The sequence below is a fragment of the Moschus berezovskii genome, chromosome 24, assembly GCF_049115385.1.
Source record: "Moschus berezovskii isolate FMDL1 chromosome 24, NW_MosBer_1.0, whole genome shotgun sequence".
NCBI classification, from domain to species: domain Eukaryota; kingdom Metazoa; phylum Chordata; class Mammalia; order Artiodactyla; family Moschidae; genus Moschus; species Moschus berezovskii.
In genome coordinates this window covers 15,700,462-15,721,892 of record NC_142483.1, presented here as the reverse complement: position 1 = coordinate 15,721,892, position 21,431 = coordinate 15,700,462, and the positions used below count along the sequence as shown (strand labels likewise).

The following is a 21,431-nucleotide window of genomic DNA, read 5'->3' as shown; positions in this document are numbered from 1 at the left end:
AACACAACATCTACAGTGTTGTTGTTGTTTTTTTTTTGCTATTGAAATTAAAAATTTATTTCCAAATGAAAATAGTAGATTTTCAGGATAATTTGTAGCAGTAGCGTGAAGTTGCTTTTGTAGTTTTTTGTTACTATTCTACATCGTGTTTGCTGTAGTTGAGATAGGGAAGGTATGTAAGGCTGTCTTCCTTTGATCTTATTATTCTAGCCTGTAATTTTTTGATATTTGATATGTATAATCACTGCGAGGTATTGTGGTTGTCCTTCAGGCATATGCTCAAATGGGACATGTGTGGGAGACATCAGAAATAAATTTTACACACTGAAATTTGTTCCTGCAAAGATCTAACTTTAAAAATAATAAAACTTATAGAGATGAACCCACTTATGTTGATATGTAATGTTAAGATCAATCTGTAGCCAGATTTAAAAATAACCATCAGAACTTGAAGGAGGAATACTCCTTTAAGTTTTATAATCAGAATTTAAGTGCACTAGAATATCCTTCCAGCCTAATATGCACTTTAAATGAAGTCTCCAAGCCTTCCGTAATAGAATTTTAATGTCAGAGAATTGATGCTTTTGAACTGTGGTGTTGGAGAAAACTCTTGAGAGTCCCTTGGACTGCAAGGAGATCCAACCAGTCCATCCTAAAGAAAATCAGTCCTGAATATTCGTTGGAAGGACTGATGCTGAAGCTGAAGCTCTGATACTTTGGCCACCTGATTTGAAGTATTGACTCATTGGAAAAGACCCTGATGCTGGGAAAGATTGAAGGCGGGAGGAGAAGGGGACGACAGAGGATGAGATGGCTGGATGGCATCACCGACTGGATGGGCATGAGTTTGAGCATCAAGTTCCGGGAGTTGGTGATGGACAGGGAGGCCTGGTGTGCTGCGGTCCATGGGGTCGCAAAGAGTCGGACACAACTGATCGACTGAACTGAGTGTCAGAGAAGGGGGTACGGGAGAGTGTCCTGTAGTCTGCCACCCTCAGATCACTTGCATGTACCCCTCAGGTTTCAAGACAGACCTGGTCTGGGGCTTGACAGGCTATAGGCAGTGCTGGGAACCAGGACAAGTTACATACATTGCTGGAGACCTCATCTGTAAAATGTCTCGGGGGCAGGTTTCCTTGGTGACTCAGATGGACTGGATTAGCATTTCATAAACATGATTCTGTGAAACTCCAATGCTCTGTGTGGAGTTCAAAGGCATCCACAAGTAAAGAGTTTTCTTGATCAAATGCCTGTGAGAAATGCCACATCTCTCTTTGAAGATTCCCAGTGCGAGCGAGTGTATTCTAGGCTGTGAAATATTCTGCAGTAAAGATGTGTTTTCCAGTGTTTCACCCAGCATGTCTTAAATGTATTTGATGACAGAATCCTGTTAGCAAGGAACGTATTTTGGAAAACACTGAACTAAGTTTTTTTCTGAGTTTCAGCATTCTGGGATTTTAAGCGTGCCATCCGAATGTTGCTTAGCTTTGTTACAGCCACCTGTTTTTCCCACTAGATGGCAGCCTTGAATGAGATTTCCTTTTTATTTTTGACTGATTTCTTTTTGGACATTGCTTTTACCACGCTCTTGGAGAGGAAAGATCAGTTATTAAATTGATTTGAAGGCCATTCTTGTAACATTTTACAAGCCATTTAAAATAAAGCAGTTGTGTCAACTGTAAGGATAAATATCAGCGTAAATTGAAATAGTATATGAATTTTTCTCACTGGAGCTAACTTAAAACACCAAAAACCCAAAAAACAATACTGTCTGAACAATACCGGTATGTGTTATTTTTTTCATGTTTTAAGTTGGACTTTAGCCAGATAAAATTCAATTGGACATTTGGGTGGTTCTTTTAATCTACTTGAAATGGTGAACTGTCAGGATATCTGGAGGCAGTTGAGAATGTTCTTTAGTTTCTCTGAAGGATAAGAAGTGTCTTCAGCCATTACATATATGTAATTTTGTTAGGGATCACTGAAATATTACTCATTTAGATGGCAGTGCACCTTCAGACGGTTTCCCTTTCCAGGCAGACTATATTAAGTGGTCTCTTAAAGTCACCTTCATGATCTAGTAAATTTGTGATTGGCTATTTATTAAAAATAAATTGCTTTATTAGGCATTAAGATTTTGCTGGTCTGTGGGTTTGTCAGTCTGTCTTTCACTGGGTCTCACTGTTGTAAGCTCAAGCACTTTAGCTGTTACCCTCCCCGCTGCCCCCTGCCCCCCATGCCAGCCACCCCACTGCCTGGAGTTCATGGAATTTCACACATTGGTTTAAGTGTGCCCAGGAGTTTTGGAAAATGAAGGCAACTTTACTTAGAAATAGTCATGCTTCAAGTTTGTTCAACTGAAGGATGTTTACCTATTAGAAATGTGTGCCTTTTTAATGATGGAAAGGGAGCTTTTAAAAATATAATGAGGAGGCTTCCTGTACAGCTTCCTGAATTACCTGAAATATGTGTATATTTGCAAGGGGTAGTGAGAAGCCACTTTCTGAGTGAAGTCTTATCTTGCTCTTTCATACTATCTTTTGAAGAAGAAATCTTGGTAAGGCCTCCGAGATATTATTATAGTGAAAGATTCTTTCTGAACCCCAAATAGCACCCCAAGGACATTAAAATTCTCATACTTCCTTAAGGTAAGTTGTATGAGTTGTGATTTTCTTAGCATGACTCTCAGATCTGCTGCTACATTCTGCTTCACATTTTCCATTTTCTCTTAGCTTTTTCCTTCCTAGTATTCAGCATGGCATGGGCCTTAGTTTTTAGTTTATTTTTGGAGCTTAGATTTTTAGCATAGTTTGCGTGTTGTACTCTGATTTAGTTAGCCTTTTTGAGAAATTTGATGCAGATTTTGTGAGTGTGGTTTATAATTGAAATATCAGATAAAGCAGATAATAATAATCATTTTTAATATGTATTCAGTGTATTGTTCTAGGGACTGTGCCAAGCATTTTACACATATTTGCTCATATGATCTTCACAGCAACCTGAACGAGATAGATACTATTTCTGTGGCATTTTCTGATGAACACATTGAAGGTTAGAAAGGTGAAGTGTCTACACAGCTAAGTGCCCGGCAAAGGCTGCAGATCTGGTCTCTCATGCCTTACATTTTACTACCACATGAATGATGTGAAATATTCACATCCTAAATGTTTTGTGGAATGTGTGTATGATCAAGGTATGCTGGACTAAGTGGCAATAAGGTAGGAAGAAATTTCCTGATAATGAGAACTCAACTGTCATTTTTTTTCTCAGCTCTAGACACCAAGATTTCTTTGCCTGATGGCTTCATATTCAAATATGTTTGGCCATGTTTCTCAAAACACTGGGGTACTATGCTTTGCATTAACAGTGCCTGGCTTTGTCTTGTATGCAGAAAGCCCCTCCAGGCCTCTGTAATGTGCTAAAAAAGATCTTGTCTAAAACTCATGAAAATAAATAACATAAAACTGTTCTGAATAAATTTGAGTTAAATGAACAGAACCCTTTTCTGTGTATGCATATTGCATACATACAGTTGTATGCGCTCGTGAACACATGTTCTGTCGTAGTGCCTAGGACTAACATGCTCCATAGCGAAGAACATCTCAGAATTTCCATTATAAATTATTTTAGGGTGTTATAACTAATACTGTAAAGAGTTTAACCCCACCTGGAGCTTACTTTATTTTGTTTGCATGATTAATTACTGCAAGGAAGAATGTAGATGAGAACAAATCTTTGTCTTAGCAGTTGGGGATAAGACAGTTGGTGCAAATGTTTGTGTAATTGTTGGAAAGGATGCGCGTGCTGTAGATGTAGATCAGAAACCTCAGAGGTTCAAGTGGCAAAGAGTAATACATCTGTTGGTTACCAGACACCTAAGGGGCAAACACAAAATTTGATATTTAATTTGCATGTTAATTATAAACAGGAAATCCATAGAGCATATAATTGAATTCTGTGAATTTCTCTTTTTTTAAGAAATTAATTGATAGGAATTAATACATTATTAGACAGAGGCACATAGATTCGTTTTTATTGTCAAGACCAAGACTCAATTCACTTCTGGAAAGCGTGTGATAACTACTAAATATATTGAGCACTTTCAGGGAGTGTTCTAAGCTTTTTGGGCTTTCCTCATGGTTAAGAACCCTCCTACCAATGCAGAAGATGTGAGTTCGATCCCTGGGTTGGGAAGATGCCCTGGAGAAGGAAATGGCAACTCACTCCAGCATTCTTGTCTGGGAAATCCCACAGACAGAGGAGCCTAGTGAGCTACAGTCCATGGGGTTGCAAAGAGTCAGACACAACTTAGTGACTGAGCATGCACACATGCTCTAAGCTCTTTAAATGAGTTTTCTCTTTTATTCCCCTGAACATACTCATTTTACGGATGAAGAAGTTAAACATCAGAGTGGAAGTAATATGCTCAAGGTCATGAAGTAGGAGCTTGTAGAAGAGCTGATAGACTTTGGGATACAAGAGCCTACAGCATGCATGGGCTGTACCCAGTGTTTTCTGATTCCCCCTTTGTAATGTCATTCCTTTAACTCAGTTGTTCTCACTCCTGGGGCTCATGAGAACTATCCCAGAAACTTAAAAATGTATGCAAGTTCCACCCCCAGATCTGATTAATTAAATCAGATTCACTAGAAAGTAGGCCCTGGTGATTCTACTGTGCAGGAAAGGCTGGCTGAGAACTCCTCTTCTCTCTGCCCTTTATTCCTAGTCGAGTTTAATAGTTGTCAATTATTTCTCAAGTAGAAGCTTAATTAATTGATTTAAAATTTGCATCAGTTTGTATGGACTTGGCAAAAGTTTGCCTTTGCATAGGATTTGCTTAACAAATTAACGGATTAAACTGCAGCTTAAGGGAAACATTTATCCTATTAAAGAGCACAAACAGCTTTCAAAAATAATAGAAAACTGTATTCATTATAAATAACTGATAGATGAATTGCAAGTCATTTAAACATCTATTAATAAACTTCTTAAGTACTGTTAGTCCACAGCATTTTAGTAACCTGATTCATTACTTACTTTCAAAGCACTGTTTCTATGAAAAATATTCTCTAATACTAATTTATGATATGATCAACTTGGGTCCGCCTCACTTTTAGTTGAAATTAATTATTACTGTTTGATGTACTGAAAGTTTTCTTGAAGCCATTTTGTAGCTGGATGCTACAAGTACTTTATGCCTGTTTTTGGTTCCCTGCACCTTGCAGGGTCTCTATGAATGCGTGGTTCCAACTGAGGCAGTGCTTGCTTGGGCAAAACGAAATTTTGTAGAGCTCATATTCAGCCTGTCGGCATCAAATGGTCAAACTTGTATAGGTGTTTATGACCTCTGTCACGGAATTGATCCATGCCTGGGTCCTACCAGTTGTTCAGTAGTTGAATTTTACTCCTGATCTTCTCCAGAAGATCCAGAGCTTCTGCTTTTCAGACACAGCTGTAAATGTGTGCTCTCTCTCCTGCATGGCACTGGTCACAGAATAGGAAAGACAGAGATTGAATCTAGTCTACTGCTGTCAGTTTTGTGTGCTTACAGAAAGGCAAAATGGTGCAGCCATCAGGAGCTAAGGGTCTGACATCAGTGAATTCAAGTTCAGTAAATGGTTCTACCACTTACTAGCAGTGTGGCCTTAGGACTTCTTTTCTTTGATTATTGCTTCATCTTTAAAGTGGAATACTGTGAGACTTAAGTGAATTAATTTATAAACATGGTTGAAATAGTGAGTGGCTGTTTGTAAATCTCAATATATGTTATTTTTTACTATTAATAGAAAATGGGATTATTAAATTTAGAGCAATGATGATTAGTTGGAGATAATTCTGCCTCCCGGAGGATATTTAGCCATGACTGGATGCAGTTTTGTTTATCAGAGTGTGGGGTGTATGTGTGTGTGTTGCTGGCGTTTAGTGCGTAGAGGACAGGGATGGCGCTAAACACTCTAAGCACAGGTCAACCCTCTACAACAAAGAAATATTCAACGTTAGTTGTCAGTAATATCATCTGTTGTGTTAAGACACACATGCACCTGAATACAGGGGTGGCACATTATGTGGAGTGTTAATGTAGAGTCATTTGGAAATAACCTCTGTTCCATAACCAGCAGTGCTGGCTGCTATACTAACATATGCTGGGTTCCTTTTGTTTATCTCGAAACAGATCAAATGATCAAGTTGAAACACTTGAGAATGAGCAGTGGTACATTTCTTAGTTGAGTTGAATTCACATTTTGCTCTGTACTCTGCTATGAATAGAATTGGTTTTAAAGATTAGTGTGACGAGTGATCTTGTATTATAATGTATTAAATATATATCAAAATTGTAAGTTTTAAAATATTATATTCTTTAGAAAAGACTCCAACCTCTTTGGCCCAGCCTCCCATGACACAGTTAGGTCCCCAATCTACCTGTTAAGCCTTGACTCCCACTATTTTCCTCACCTACACGGTGCTCTGTTTACACTGCTGCTGCTGCTGCTAAGTTGCTTCAGTCATGTCCGACTCTGTGTGACCCCATAGACGGCAGCCCACCAGGCTCCGCCGTCCCTGGGATTCTCCAGGCAAGAACACTGGAGTGGGTTGCCATTTCCTTCTCCAATGCATGAGAGTGAAAAGTGAAAGTCAAGTAGCTCATTATGTCCAACTCTTCGCGACCCCATGGACTGCAGCCCACCAGACTCCTCCATCCATGGGATTTTCCAGGCAAGAGTACTGCAGTGGGTTGCCATTGCCTTCTCCTTAAAGACAGTTTTGGGCCTCTAAAAAGAACTTGCCTTTCTCCTAGACAGATCACCTGGCACAGAATGGGCATTCCATAAATATTTGGAGAATACATGATATTATACACGTTGTCTCCCCGTCTTTGTGCTCCCATTCCTTTCTCACTGTGGAAGACGTTCTTACTGAAATTCATAGTCTCTTTAAAAATCTACCTGAAAGACTTTCACTTATTTCTTCTCTCGTTTTATCTTCAGTCACAAGTCCTATCAGTTCTTCCCTATTGAGGACCCTTAAGGACTGCATTTTTCTTCCATTTGCCTTTTGTTAGATCTAGTCACAACGATACCCTTGTCCCTGTATGGTATTTGCACACAGTAAGCACCCACGTCCTCTTCAAATAACTCAATGGGCGATCCCTTTGAGATTCTGTGTGCTGTCTACAATGTGCTTACTTTGAAATGAATCTAAGTAGCCTTTTAGCCCCTTGAGGGTAGATGCTATGTTGAATTCTATTTGGTATCTTCTTATCTAGAGTAGCACAGACAGCACGACTAGTGTGGGGCTGATTCATATACTGAATCTTAACTTGTATAAGGAAGGATAAAAAGCAGGGCGAAGAGCTTCTCTAGAAATGGAGATTAGTCTTCAGATCTTTCTGCTTGATAAAGGCATGCTACTCTTAGATTTCTAAAATCTACCATTAAGCAATCATCGACTGCTTTTTACTTGGTGCCAGAATCTATGCTGGGAGAGGAAGACCAGTTCATAATGTGGCCCCTGCCTGCCCTCTAGGGTCTTGTGCTCTAGCACAGGGCACAGCAAACTTTTTCTTATTTAAAGGGTCTGATGATATCATGTTTCAGGCTTTGCAGGTCATTCAGTTTCTTGGAATTGTTCAGTGCTGCTACTGTAGTGTGGTCGCAGCAGCCATAGACAGTGTATAAGCAAAAGAGCATGACTGAAGGGGAGGGAGGTGGTGGGGGGGTTCAGGATGGGGAACACATGTACACCCATGGCTGATTCATGTGAATGTATGGCAAAAACCACTACAATAATGTAAAGTAATTAGCCTCCAATTAAATACATTAATTAAAAAAACTTTGTTTATAAAACTGGCAGCCTGGTTTACCCTGTGTGCCAGTTTGTTGACCCCTGCTCTGGAGTGTGGGTGAGGGTATTTATAAGTGGATATGTGTATGCATATAAAACTAGTGTGCTTTTAACTGATAGTATTGTAGGAACTCTGAGGTGGGGGAGAAAGCTGAACCAGAGTAGTAGGGCAGAGACTTGATGTAGGGGGACTGTTTGTCTTTATGAACACATGTAAAAAATTTTCTTCATTCCACTTTCCTATCAAAGTTGTTTATAGAGTCATTCGTGTTTTCATATATTTTACAAATTATTGCTAAGTGATCATTATAGACGAATGTTTATTCTAGTTTTTGTAAGTTTAATGATTGGAAGTATTTTCTGTGTATTGATAGACTTTTTTTTTTTTTTTTTTACACATTTAGTATCTCTGAGTTTAGGATGCATCTCCCAGTTGATGGTGTTATTACAATTTTTTCTTTGCAGATATAAATTAAGATGTGTCTTATAATTGACTTAGAATCTAAAACAAATTTACTTACATTAGATATTTTAGTTTTTGCCTTCACATTTACTCACTAACCTACCAGACACAAAGATTCTGAGAACATATTAAATAAAGATTAGAAATTTACTTTTTTTTTTAAACTGATACCTTAAGTTCTGACAGAGATTGGTTACTTTACATGTCTCAGTTAATGTTCTGTTAAATAAACTCTCATGTCAAGCATGGCCTTTTCTGGGCTCTTTGATGATTTTGGCTTGTTTCACAGATTTCCTTCATAAAGGTAAAATATAGACCAAAATTTCAGAAATACCATTCTGTGGCCCAGTGAGGAACCTGATCACAGAACTGTGTCTATTAACTATAGCTTTCCCTTTGTTAGAAGCACAGAATTTGAGAACAGGTGTTGGAATATGGGTGTTTTCCTCTAATTTATCTCATTTTTATTTCATTGCTCTCAGATTTTCTAAAACTATGAAGCTCTTTATGTAGGACTGGCCTAATTAGGAGAGCTTGGGAAAGTTTGTAAAAGGTTTAATGTTCCCCCTCTTTCCTGTCTGTGTAAATCAATTAAAATGGACTATGAAGGAACTCACACTTAAATCGTGTATTACTCTAGATTTCGTTGCTATGTACTTGTTTTCTACATTCAAGGAGGAGGTTCCACTTAACTGTATTTATGATTTACAGTAGCCAGAGATACATTTCAACCAGTTCCATGATATATGGGAATAAGACATAATATAGAAATATTATTTATGGCTCTGATCAGAAGGGGAAAGCTGTTTCTTATGCTGTGCTTATGGGCTAAGCAGCATGCATGGTAAGCACATCTGTCTTTGTAATTAGTATAAAAAGAAAAATTAAAATTCAGATTAATATTTCACAACTGACATATCTAAGTGTTTTTGTGTCAGTGTTCCTAAATAAAAATAGTAAACATGACTCAGTGTTTGTAGTTTTTGGTTACTTTTGACATAACTTTCATTTATTTGTTTTCTTAAAAATATTATTTGAATGCTGAGTCTTGAAATAATGTCTCCATGTTTTTTCCTCTTGTGTATTTTAGAAAAGAAAGGTCTTTGGTGCAAAAAGGTGGTTAAAAGTTAATTGGCAATTGATCATTAGCGAGTGAGAAACTGTGATTCTTATACCACATGGAGAATTTTACAGTGTGGTATTTGTGGTACTTTTGTGTGTGTGTATCCCAAAGCATTTCAAACTGTAGTTTTACTTAATGACATTCTTTTTATAGAGCATGAGAGGTAGGAAAGGGCAAGCCAGAAGCGGCAATTCATTCAAAGATTTCTTCTTGGAATAACTCTGGAAAAATAAATCTTATTTATTTCTGACACCTTGAATTGCAATTTTTACCTCGCTTTACCTTGAAGTACTTAAGTGAAAAATATAATGACTTTTTAGAGCAGGTCTAAACTGTAGAGCAGTTTAATTGAATTCTCTTATTTTTAGACAGGGAACCAGAGGCAGGCTGCCCTACCTACCATTAGTGGAGCCAGGGCAAATGCTAATGGAGTCACACAGACCAAATATCCAAATATGCTAAAGGTGTAATTAAGCTGTGCCTGCCTTTTCTCCTGGGGGTTTCAGCACAGTGGCTGGAGACTACAGGAGCCTCACTCTCTCCAGGGCCAGCCCTGTGGCCTGTGAGCCTATATAGTGGCATGGCTCAGCTGGGCTGAACATGGTAGGAGGTGGAGTGGGCTGGTTCTCTGTCTCCAAGCCCCACTTGTCTGATGCAGGATTTCCAGGGGTTCTAAGTGCCTCTCCGACCACATCCTCCCAGCAAGAGGAAGGGAGGGAACAGAGTTATCTGGGGGTTTCAGTATATCCAGACATCCATTTTGTTCTTGGTTCCCAGTGGCAGAGACTGGTTCATCCTCCATGTGCTCTCAGCTCAGCATCCTCTGGCCTGGAGGCCAGGTTTCACTGACAAGTCCCTCTTATTGGTTCAGGCAGTCACCAAATTAAAAAATAAATAAACAAAACTTCCTTATGAGATTTAAACGAAAAAAGTTGCATTTTGAGTGTTGTTCTGTGTAGGACACCTTACAGTGTGAGGCCCAGGAGAAGGGCCCCTCTGATCTAAGTGTCAGAGAGGTTGAGGAGTTGGACAACATTACACACCTAACTAATGCTGCAAACATGGTAATATCTTCTTCAGAAACTATACATTTGTTTAATCTACCTTAAAATTTAGAAACATGCTTGCCTTTGATAGAGTGCAAAGAAAGGGGGAGAATGCAAAGGCAGAAATCATATAAATGATGTATTATTCACATCATCATTATCCCGTCTCAAATTTCCTTTGTGTGCTAAATAAGGAAACCTTGAAACTCACATGTACATCGTGACTTTGAAAGAAAGAAAAGCTATCAAAACACTCTTCTGTGAGACATTTTCCATTTCTTAGGGAATTCAGGTGTGTGAATCACTTCCTTCTGTCCTGTCATAGAAAAAAAGAAAGCAACGTGACTTTATAGTTCAGCTGAGGAGGCCAAGGGTGGCGTTTTTCAGAGAAGATTGCGTATCATGTAGCAAAGCTGTGCTCTGAAATGGATTTCTACATAGACCTTACAGGAACAGTTTGCAGATGTGGACGGCATTCCCAAGAAAAGATTTTTACAGTGACTGACATCCTCCAAACCTTCCCAGAAAAAGGAAAACGTGTCCTTTCCCAGTTTCACGTATGCTTTCTCCCTGATCAAAAGACAGATTTATCCATGGTGGCACCTGAAAAATAAATTTTTTTAACAAGTTTGCTTCACAGCAAAGATGAAAGTACAAGCAAGTATTAGACAGGCCAACTGGAAGGGCTCGAATATGGAGGATTTTTGTTTCTTCTTGCAATAAACACATGTGGAGTCCAGGAAGGGTGATGCCGTCATCTGGTGGCGTGAGGGAGATCTCCACTGACGCTGGAAAAATACCAGATCAATGAAATATAAAATGTAGCATTAGATACACGCAGGTATTCTGTGGGTTTGGGAGTCTATTAATGGGAATACAACCTTAACTCTTGTTGGTCTAAAGGATGTGGGAGTGGGCAAAATGGCTTAGGCTGGGAAGTAACAAGCTGAGTTGATTTTTGCCTCAAAAACTGCACTTGTGTGTCCTGTGAGAGGTCAGTGGAAGAGCAATATGAGAGATGGTTCTGTAGAATTTACATGTTGACTTGCCTTGATGTTTTTACCAACATGTGTTGGTTGTTTATTTAGCACCTGTGACATATGTCTGTTTTAGTACTGATTAGAAGGGTTATGCTTGTTTACAAGTCTGATTGTATCTCTGGCCTATGAGCTTTTTAGGTCAGTACTTAAGTCATTTGCGTCCGCCTGCAATCGGGAGACCTGGGTTTGATCCCTGGGTTGGGAAGATTCCCTGGAGAAGGAAATGGCAACCCACTCCAGTATTCTTGCCTGGAGAATCCCATGGATGGAGGAGCCTGGTGGGCTACAGTCCATGGGGTCGCAAAGAGTCGGACACAACTGAGCGACTTCACTTCACTTATTTACAATATTTCTCTCTATTCTTATACAAACTAATGAAACTTTGGAAAAGTTGTTACTCAGAGTTTGGTTGCATGGAACCAGAAAATAAGGTCTCCCTCTATGGGAAGATCAGACTTGCTTCCATATTCTTACCACTGCTGCTGCTAAGTCACTTCAGTCGTGTCCGACTCTGTGTGACCCCATAGACGGAAGCCCACCAGGCTCCCCTGTCCCTGGGATTCTCCAGGCAAGAACACTGGAGTGGGCTGCCATTTCCTTCTCCAATGTGTGAAAGTGAAAAGTGAAAGTGAAGTCACTCAGTCATGTCTGACTCGTAGCGAACCCATGGACTACAGCCTACCAGGCTCCTCCATCCATGGGATTTTCCAGGCAAGAGTACTGGAGTGGCTTGCCATTCTTACCACTAGGGGTCTAAAAAATGCCTCCAAAAAAAAAAAAAAAAGACCCTAGGGCTTGAGAAGCTGTTAGCAAATTTAGCACATGGGACCCGAAACAACTCCCAAAGCACACCATTTTAACAGAGGATGCAGGTTCTAAAAAAAATGAGGATTCCTTCCTCCAAGAGAAGTCGTTGTCCTTTAGAAAGAAAAAATATTACAGTGGAATCCATGCAAGAGCATTTGCTGTTCCCATGGAAACAGTCTGCTCAGCAGATGGCCTTCACACTTAGGGACTTAATAGTCTCAGGATTGGAAAGTATCATCCTGAAACAGAGAGGAAGAAAAGTTGATTTTCTGGGTATGTGCCCTTCAAAGGGAGATGGCTTCTTAAGTGATACTTGAAAAAAAAAGTGTGACAGTGTTATCTGAAGCTCTGACTTTACCTGTAGTAGCCCACTACTTGGAGAAGGAAATGGCAACCCACTCCAGTGTTCTTGCCTGGAGAATCCCAGGGACGGGGGAGCCTGGTGGGCTTCCATCTATGGGGTCACACAGAGTCGGACACGATTGAAGTGACTTAGCAGCAGCAGCAGCCCACTACTACTGCAATATGTGGTAATTAACCAAGGATTTTTTTTTAGTAAGGAGATATTAGTGAACTAAGATCATCAGGAAAGATTTCCATAAGGATAAATTCCACTTTATATTCTTTTATGGTTTGTTCTTCCTACCTAGATTACTTTTTCTCCAGCTATTTTTAATCAGCTAATGTTGGCACATTAGTTGGCAGCACCGATTGTCTTTCAGACCCCAGCTTTGTGGTTACTTCCACAGGGGTGTCTTCCTTGAATTCCCAGATTCACTTTGATTCTCCTTTTCAAGAAGTTTCATATCATGTTATAGCAGGACTTGCAAGCTGGTATGTCTGTAGGAGGTAAGTATGTGATGTAAAGAATGAAATGTACTATTGAATCGCTTCTCGGCCTTTTGGCTAAGATCATGTGTAGTATCTGTTCTTATCAGTTTAATGTACTATTGATAGCAGAACCTTCCATGATGATGGACTTGTTCTATATCTGCCTAGTTTATGATGGTAGCTACTAGCAACATGTGGCTGCTGAACACTTAATGTGGCTACTGTAACTGTGGACCTAAATGATAAGTTGCCATTTACATTTTAATTAATTAAAAGTTAAATTTAGATAATCATGTATGGCTAGTAGCTCAGATCAGTAGAAAGGAATAGTAGCATAAATATGATAGAACATGATATGATAGAATATGATAGCACAAATGATGATAGAACTTGGGCTCAGTGCCAGGGAGGCATAAGGGAGTGCTGAGGACTCAGAAAACCCAGAAATCCTGTGCCATATCAAAAAAGGACAGCTGTTCCTCAGTTCTAGCCAGTTTTTAAGAATAACAAAAAGTCCTTGTTTTACTGTGAAATTTCCTTATTAGTATTATTTTTTTTAAAGTTGGCAACTATCTGAAATTCTTGTTCAGTTTTTGCCCAGGTGTAGCTATTTTGTTCCACTCCAGTATTCTTGCCTGGAGAATCCCAGGGACAGAGGAGCCTGGTGGGCTGCCGTTGTGGGGTCGCACAGAGTCGGACACGACTGATGTGACTTAGCAGCAGCAGCCACCATTTTGTGACTTCTACTGTCTTTCCTCCGTAGCAAGTATTATTACTAGAATTGCTAATATAATTATTTAGTTGCATCTCTCCAATAGAATGTAAGCTCCACGTAGAGAGAAGCCATGCCTATCTTGTTCACTATTACAGCTCAATACTCAGTTTGGTATTGAGTAGGTACTCAGTGATATTTCTTGAATGCATAAGGTAAAAGTAAATTAAAAGAGGTGGGAGAAAGACAAATGTCAGTACCAAGAGTCAGGAAATTTAACTTTTAGATGAAATCCAGCTTGCTTGTCTTCATGGATAAGCAGATGCCTGGATGGAGGGAACTCTTCTGGATATAACTCAGTACACAATAGGTTTAAGGAAAGAGACCAGATCTTACAAGAACACAGTGTGTGGCCTTGAATATGCTTGGTTCCCTGAGAAGGGAGAGAGGTGGCATACACTGAAGGGTTTTGGACAGAAAAGACTTTGTGAAAGCAGTTGTTTCACTGTAAACTCTAAAGAAGATCAGGAAGAATCAATTGTTTCAAGACAATGGGGAAAAATGCTGCTGCTTCTTGTTATAGAACCTGTATCCCAACAGAAACTAGCCTGTCTTAATACACTAAACCACCAGAATATCCTAGAAATTCCAAGGTTTATAGTCTAAAAATTAAGAGCTGTGTGTCAAGACCTTTGATGTCAGTTATAGTCTATCTCATGGAATTACATTTTTGGTGTGTTGGTATAAAACGTATAATGTTTAACTGAATTAGATTCTCTGCCCTCTAATTACCCAATTGAGTTTATATATGTGTGTGTGTGTGTGTGTGTGTGTGTGTGTGTATAAACCCGCTCACAGGAAGGTATCCTCTTCAATTGTGTGTGCCATTTTACTTTAAATCACACTTGGCTAGGACAGTTGCTTTGAATAGAGCAAATCATCTGAGATGTTCAGTACATGAGAAGTTCTTCCAACAAAAGAATGAAAGTGTTTATTTTCATTGGAGGGACTGATGCTGAAGCTGAAACTGCAATACTTTGGCCACCTCATGCGATGAGTTGACTCACTGGAAAAGACTCTGATGCTTGGAAAGGTTGGGGGCGGGAGAAGAAGGGGACGACCGAGAATGAGATGGCTGGATGGCATCACTGACTCTGTGGACATGAGTTTGAGTGAGCTCCGGGAGTTGGTGATGGACAGGGAGGCCTGGTGTGCTGTGATTCATGGGGTCGCGGAGAGTCGGACACGACTGAGCGACTGAACTGAACTGAATTGAACTCTTCGCTGGATCATGGAGAAAGCAAGGGAGTTCCAGAAGAGCATCTATTTCTGCTTCATTGACTATGCCAAAGCCTTTGACTGTGTGGATCACAATAAACTGTGGAAAATTCTGAAAGAAATGGGAATACCAGACCACCTGACCTGCCTGTTGAGAAACCTGTATGCAGGTCAGGAAGCAACAGTCAGAACTGTACATGGAACAACAGACTGGTTCCAAATAGGAAAAGGAGTGCGTCAAGGCTGTATATTGTCACCTTGCTTATTTAACTTATATGCAGAGTATATCATGAGGAACGCTGGGCTGGAAGACGCACAAGCTGGAATCAAGATTGCTGGGAGAAATATCAATAACCTCAGATATGCAGATGACACCACCCTTATGGCAGAAAGTGAAGAGGAACTCAAAAGCCTCTTGATGAAAGTGAAAGAGGAGAGTGAAAAAGTTGACTTGAAGCTCAACATTCAGAAAACAAAGATCATGGCATCTGGTCCCATCACTTCATGGGAAATAGAAGGAAAAACAGTGGAAACAGTGTCAGACTTTATTTTGGGGGCTCCAAAATCACTGCAGATGCTGATTGCAGCCATGAAATTAAAAGACGCTTGCTCCTTGGAAAGAAAGTTATGACCAACCTTGATAATATATTAAAAAGCAGAGACATTACTTTGCCAACAAAGGTCCGTCTAGTCAAGGCTATGGTATTTCCCGTGGTTATGTATGGATGTGAGAGTTGGACTGTGAAGAAAGCTGATAGCCGAAGAATTGATGCTTTTGAACTGTGATGTTGGAGAAGACTCTTGAGAGTCCCTTGGACTGCAAGGAGATCCAACCAGTCCATTCTAAGGGAGATCGATCCTGGGTGTTCTTTGGAAGGACTGATGCTAAAGCTGAAACTGCAATACTTTGGCCACCTCATGCGACGAGTTGACTCACTGGAAAAGACTCTGATGCTGGGAAAGGTTGGGGGCGGGAGGAGAAGGGGACGATTGAGAATGAGATGGCTGGATGGCATCGCTGACTCTGTGGATGTGAGTTTGAGTGAGCTCCGGGAGTTGGTGATGGATAGGGAGGCCTGGCGTGCTGTGATTCATGGGGTCGCGGAGAGTCGGACACGACTGAGCGACTGAACTGAACTGAACTGAATTCTTTGCCTCGTCTATAGGTGAGTTTTCACAGTAATTCTCTAAGATACAGAACTGTAATAGATCTTCATTTCTGTTGATGCTGTTTTTAGTATTCTTAGAGGGAAAGAAGTACATTTAAAACCATTTATAGGCAAAATAATACCCCCCAACAAAGATGTGGACAGTCTAATCCTTTGATACCTGTGAGAGTGTTGCTTTTTTTTGTTTTAAAAAAATTTTTTTTTATTGGAGGCTAATTACTTTACAATATTATATTGGTTGTTTTTGCCATACATTGACGTGAATCTGCCCCAGGTGTACATGTGTTCCCCTTCTTGAACCCCCCTCCCACCTCCCTCCTCCTCACTTCCTCCCTCCGGGTCGTCCCCGTGCACCAGCCCTGAGCATCCTGTATCATGGGTCGAACCTGGATTGGTGATTTGTTTCACATATAATATACATGCTTCAATGCCATTCTCCCAAATCATTCCACCCTCACCCTCTCCCACAGAGTCCCAAAGACTGTTCTATACACCTGTGTGAGAGTGTTGCTTTTACATGGCAAAAGGGTCTTGCAGATGTCTCCGAATTAAGGATTTTGAGATAGGGTGATTATCCTGAATTATCTACGTAAGCCTAAGGTAATCACAAAGATGTTTGTAAGTGAAAGAGAGAGGCAAGAGAGTTAGACTCAGAGAAGGAGATGTGATGATAGAGGAGGATATTAGAGTAAAGTGATTACTGGCTTTGGAGATGAAATGTGCCCAGGAGCCAACAAATGCAGGCAGCCTCTAAATGCTTGAAAAGGCAAAGACGGGGAGTCTCCCCGAGAGCCTTCAGCGATCCTGCTGACACCTTTCTTATAATCTGCGAGATTCATTTGGGACTTCTTGTCTCTAGAACTATAAGATTAGAAGATTTGTGTTGTTTTAAGCCATTAAGTTTGTGGATTTGTAAGCACATCAATGGGAAATTATTCAGCACTAAACCATTGGAAGAAATGAAGTCAGTTTACAAATGAGGACTTTATTTTCCACATGTGGTCAGGTAAGTGAATTCTTTTATTTAGTAATATTGAGCACCTGTTATGAGGAGGACACTCTTCTAGCGACTGGGGATTCAATGGTGAGCAAACCCGATCACACTTCCTGCTCTGAGAGAGCTGTGTACTGTGGAGACAAACATTAAACAACTATACACACAAGTATTTAGTTGCATATGAGGCGTTTTAAGTAGAAGGGCAAATGCACAGTCTGAAGAAGTAGTCAAGGAGGGCTTTCCTGAGGAAGTGATTTTAGAGTTGAGCTCTACATGCTGACTGGGAATTACAGGGAAAGGGAATTGATGGGGAAGAGCATTCATGATAGCAGGAATAGCATGTGTGAGGGCCTAAGGCAGAAGTCTCCAGCATCCCTGAGGAACTAAAGCATTCTGGGGGGATAGAAGTGAAGGTGCAGGAATGAGCCTAGCAGGGCAGGCCTTGGATGCCAACACAGTGGGTGCAAAAGAAAGGTTTGGCTGGGAAGGAATCCAGCATTGTAGGAGTGTAGCAAGTATCATTTTGCCTGTGATGTGGAGAGGGATTGAAGTTAGGTGAGAATAAATAAGAAGAAGAGTGACCATACATCATTCAAACTGGGATGTTTCTGAGAGCAAGAGGAGGTGCTTTAATACTTACCAGGACAATCTTTACTCTGACCGTCCCCAGCACACTGGACACTAGGAAACTGTTGCAGTCCCAAAGTGAATAAGAGCAGTAGTAGCCTGGGCCACGTGGTAGCTGTGAAGATGGCCCCTTGAGGGCCTTTCTTTTTCTCTTGGCCCTTGATGCTCATTTCTTACTGGAATGAAAATTTTAAATAAATACTTTCAAACAGGTCCAACTGCTTTGTATGTTGGCCTCTGTAAGAAGGCTTGATGTTTTCCACCACAACCGACTCCTTTGTCCTCCTATAAGAGAATCCATGGATCTTACCTCTGAAGGGATGTGCAAGCTAACTCAAGTGGAAGCAAAGGCATGCACCATAGAACTTGACACTTGGATTTGGCTGGACTTGAACTGAAATTTCTTCAGCTTCTGTTTAAGTTTTTGTTACATTCCTACTGATTGTTGTTCAGTCCCTAAGTCGTGTCCAACTCTGCAGCCTCATGGACTGTAGCATGCTGGTCTCTTCTGTCCTCCACTGTCTCCTGTAGTTTGTTCAGATTCGTGTTGCTTGAGTCGGTGATGCTATCTAACCATCTCATCCTCTGTCACCCCTTCTCATTTTCCCTTCAGTTTTTCCCAACATCAGAGTCTTTTCCAGTGAGTCAGCCCCTTGCATCGGGTGTCCAAGTATTGGAGCTTCAGCAATAGTCCTTCCAATGAATATTCTGGGTTGATTTCCTTTAGGATTGACTGATTTGATCTCCTTACAGTCCAGGGTCTCTCATTAGAGAATATTAATCAGCTCGCTGGTTTCTGGCAGTGATTATCAATAGGGTTTGCTGTATTAGAATCCTTTGTTAAAGCAGCACTTAGAGCCTCAACAGGGGATAATTCCCCCACTCCTGCCTAGTACCTGGTTATGAGGAACAAGTAAGAATATTGGCAATCAAATGTTTGATTTCTGTCTTAACCTTTTCTATCATATTGTGTGAACCTCAGGAAAGTTTTCATACCTGACATTGGTATTACTCTCTTTATGCCTAAATTCTGGTTTCTGACAGGGTTGCTCTATTTCCTGTATAGAGTAAAGCTTTATCCATTTACTTCTTGTTGAAAGTGCTGTGAAGGCTACATTCTTATCAGTTGCCTTTGGTGGTCTCCCTCCCACTTTAATAGCCTCACCCTTTGCTATACTCCTAAGAGCATCTTCCACTTTTGACACTTTTTACCGCCTTCCCCCAAAATTCGCTGAGCTGTTTTCTGTTTCTGAAACTTGGTGTCTTCTGTATTTCCACCTGGGATGCCCTTCCATTCTTACAGGTCCTTCTTAGGACTGATTTCCCCTGTGTAATGGTTTGTTTTACCTCTGTGTTTAGTATGATATATATATTTCTGTTACAACACTGAGTAGCTCATGCCATAGACATCACTGTGTCAGGGGATAAGTGGATAGTATAGTTTATTACAACAGTGCCTTGTCCAGAATATGCTTTCACTAAATATTTACTTCATTAAATTACGAATGCAAACTTGACTGAATACATGACATAATTCTGAATTTTTATTTAATATTTTAGAATATATTTAATAATTTAGAACAATTATTTAATAATGTAGAACATAATGAAAATGTAGTATTTAATAATGAAATATAATGAAAATAGAAAATAATGTAGTATTTAATAATGTAGAACAATTTTAACTGAACTTTCTTTTTCTTATTAGTCCTCAATTGTGGTATAGTTTTTAAAAGGAGTAGTAAGATTTATTAGAATATTTTTTCCCACAGTTTGGCTGGGCTGTCTTTTTTCTGAATTACTTAGGTTTTGCTGTAGCTGATTTCATATGGCCTTTGGTTATGTCAAAGTTTGACAGTGTTGCTATGAAGTAATTGTTGAATTTATTTTTGAGTGTCTTTACTTCATATCCTCTGGGCTTCTCTTAAGCTTTCCTTTTAGGGAAGGCTTTCAGAAGTGTGTGGTTTGGTGTCCATGAATTCCTGGAAGTTCTGGATGGTTGGAAAATGATTCACACAGTAAATATCTAGGGCTGGATTTGCAAATCATATGGTAAAATCTTGCAGGCACTGTTGACCACCAATCATTGCCCTGCTGGAAGTAAATAAAAGAGATTAGTGTCCACACAAATCTTCTCAGCTATGCCTTTGACATAAGGACATTCTTGAGAGCACTAGTTGTCAAAATGTGGTCTTCAGATAAGCGGCATTGGTATCAGTTAAGAACTTGTTAGGAATTCAACGTTTCTGGCTGACCCCAGACCTGCTGAATGAGAAACTCTGAGGCTGGGCTTAGCAGTCCATGTTTAACAAGTCCTCTAGTTTAATATTCTGATTCACACCAAAGCTTGAAAACCAGTGCTTAAGAAGATAGGGAGAAAAATATTAGAATCATGCCTTAAAATCATACCTCCTTCCCTCCTCTCCAAAGTATAAACTTCCAGTCCAAGAAAAGTACTGCCTTCCAAGAAATCTTTGAAAAATTGCTGAAGATAGTAGAGGGGACTAGAGATGTTACCTATGGTTCTCTCTCAGGACTTTGTACAATAAGTACATGTTTAGTATATATATTATTTATATATATATCACCAAACCTTTGAAGATGGCCATAGGGGTTGCCAGCTTTTAATTTTTCCAACTTAGGAAATTGAAAAATAAAATCCTAGCTATCATCAGCTAGTTTTCAATGTCAGACTTTTTCTCTTTTCTCAACACACAATTCCTAGGTGAGATCACTCAGTTTATGACTTGAGATACCATCTGTTTATTGATGATTCTCAAATTTATATCTTTGACCTCAGCATCACCTTTGAATTCTAGAATCATCTGTTCAATTGCTACTCCACCTCTCTGCTTATATATCTCATAGGGATTGTAGATGCAGTAAGTGCAACCTAGATTCTTAATTCCTCCCATCCCCTTGGTCTTCTTTCAGTGTTTCCCACCTGATGTTCAGGACAGAAATCTTTCCATTACCTTGGTCTCTCTCTTACATCCACATTGGCAGATTTGGTTGTTCTCCTTTTGTTCTAATCTAGAATTCAACCTTTCTTTTCTTTTTTTCTTTAACCACCTCAGCTGCCACAGCCCTAGTCTAAACCAGCATGATCATCTCTCTCCCAAATCATTCATAACCTCCTGATTGCTTTCCATGTTTCTTGCCTCTTACAAACTGTTCTCAACACAGCTCAAGAATGATCTTTTTAAAAATGAGGCTATGTCCCTCCTTTGCTCAAAACTCTCTCGTGGCTCCCATCTCATTTACAATAAAAGCCAAGAGTCCTTCACCAGTAATAAATCATGTGGATATCATATCATCACCTGATAGAATGTGATGACAAGGGCACTTCATCTCTGTGGTATTTTCCCCCAAACCCATAACTCTAGACTAAACACAAGGAAAACATCAGAAAAACCCATGTTGAGGGATCATCTACAAAATACCTGGTCAATATTCTTTACACTGCAAGGACATGACAAACAAGGAAGGACCGAGA

At 39.9% G+C, this 21,431-nt stretch overlaps 1 protein-coding gene and 1 non-coding gene across 2 annotated transcripts in view; both read left to right on the top strand.

Moving 5' to 3' along the window:
* Nucleotides 1–21,431, top strand: part of ERC2 (ELKS/RAB6-interacting/CAST family member 2) — a 304,510-nt gene that overhangs the window by 198,623 nt on the left and 84,456 nt on the right. The window lies entirely within an intron of this gene.
* LOC129548219 (U2 spliceosomal RNA) lies at nt 13,208–13,392 on the top strand. Its single transcript, XR_008684300.2, has one exon. It is a non-coding gene; the product is annotated as a U2 spliceosomal RNA (small nuclear RNA).